This window comes from Solanum tuberosum, unplaced genomic scaffold, assembly GCF_000226075.1.
Source record: "Solanum tuberosum cultivar DM 1-3 516 R44 unplaced genomic scaffold, SolTub_3.0 scf00055, whole genome shotgun sequence".
In the NCBI taxonomy this organism is placed as follows: Eukaryota; Viridiplantae; Streptophyta; class Magnoliopsida; order Solanales; family Solanaceae; genus Solanum; species Solanum tuberosum.
Window position 1 is genome coordinate 1,707,388 of NW_006238981.1, and position 2,134 is coordinate 1,709,521.

Genomic DNA, 2,134 nt, shown 5'->3' on the forward strand with positions numbered 1-2,134 from the left:
AACATATGAGCTAGGTATATTTTTGGGAATAGTATTAAGCACCGATATGGGGATTCGAGTTCATATTAACTCACGTCTCCATAAATCATGTAGCCATCATGGGTAGTAAATGATCATACTTTTTAGATGACTCCTTAAGTGCTTTTTAGCATAAACTAGTAGATTCACTTAGTTAAGGCGTTCTATATGACGGCAAAGTATAAGACAGTGCTGGCAGTGTGGGCAAGACGTTGTATCACCACTTAGGCTCATAATGGTGGTTGTCGGTTAGAGAAACTCCCACATAAACTATATTACTTTATTATACAGGTACAGTTGAGTTTGGTATTGCATTTCTTTAACAAACTAAGTTGCTTTCTACTGTTTTAAAAAGCTTTATGTATATTGCATGTGATTTATTGCTTTATATTGAGTTGAGTTATTCATGAGTTGAGTAAAGCCAAGGTAAGTGTTTCTTTCAGACTCTTTTCAAGCTTATGTTATGTTAGCATTCAACTTGCATACTCGTACATTCAATGTACTGATGTCAGTTGGCCTGTATCGTTTTATGATGCAGACACAGGTAACCAGGATCCGCATCCAGCGCCTCGTTGATCCAGTTGAGCACTCAGAGTCAGTTGGTGAGCCTCATTGCTTTCTGGAGGGCTCTTTTTTATATTGCTTTCTAGTTCTCGAGTGCCAGTCCCACTCAGGGTGTAGGATCGGGGCGTGACAAACTTGGTATCAGAGCACAGAGTTCAAGAGTCCTAGGGAGTCTATGAAGCCGTGTATGTAGAGTCCTAGTTATCGGTGTGAAGCGCGCCACATTTATAATTAGGAGGCTGTGACACTTATGAAATTATCTTACTTCTTTCACACTCATTTCGTGCGTTAGAGTTTGATCTCTAAAACATCTTTCTAATTCGTGCTTGCGTGTGTTTTCAGTTAATCATTCCTCCACGAAGAGCTGTCAAAGGTCGTCCTGCTAGGCGTAATGTTGAGGAGCAAGGGGTACCCAATGCACCTGAAGTGCAACCCCAAGGAGAAGTTACCAATGTTGAGTTCAGAGAAGCGATAAGGATGCTAAGTCAAGCTGTGACTAACCAGGTTGGGCAAAAAAAAGGGGCTCGACAAGAAGAGGCTGACACTTCGAGGATCCGCGAATTCTTGAGGATGAACCCTTCAAGTTTCACTGTTTCAAACACTTCTGAGGATCCAGAGAACTTTATTGAGGAATTGAAAAAGGTATTTGATGTTATGCATGTTGCCGATGCTGAGCGGGTTGAACTAGTTGCATATCAATTGAAGAATTTTGCGAGGACTTGGTTTGACTAGTAGAAGAAGGGTAGAGCTGAGGGAGCACCACCTGCGAGTTGGGCATGTTTTGATGAAGCTTTCTTGGGGCGTTTATTTCCCCGAGAATTGAAATAGGCTAAGGTACGGGAATTTCTCACCCTTAAGCAAGATTCACTAAGTGTTCATGAGTATAGCTTGAATTTCACCCAACTCTCCTGCTATGCTCCGGAGATGGTTGCGGATATGAGGAGTAGGATGAGTTTGTATGTTGTTCGGCTGTCTCGTCTGTCGAGTAAGAAAGGTAGGGCTGCAATCCTAATAGGTGACATGGATATAACAAGGTTGATGGTTTATGTGCAGCAGGTTGAGGAAGAGAAGCTGAGGGATAGGGAAAAGTTTAGAAACAAGAAAGCTAAGATAGGGAATGAGTCCGAACAACAAAGAAGTAATGTGAATCGTTCGTCCTTTCAGCAAAAGAAAAAGGGACATGCTCCATCATCTGCTAGTGCACCTAAACCCATAAACAAAGGTGAGCATAATGGCCAGAATTCGTAGAAGTTCAGAACTAGACCTGCGCAGTCTCAGGGTAGTGTGGCACAAGGAGGTAATTGGGCTCCGATATGTGCTAAGTGTGGTAGAACCCACCCGGGTAAGTGTCGCGATGGTTCCACATGTTGTTTCAACTGTGGACAAGAGGGTCACTTCATGAAAGAGTGTCCCAAGGACCGGCAAGGTAAGATGAATTAGGCCAATAGAGCCCAATCTTCATCAGTTGCTCCACCAGACAAGACTTCACCTAGAGGAGCTACTTCCGGTACTGGCGGAGGAGCAAACCGCCTCTACGCGATCACTAGTCGTC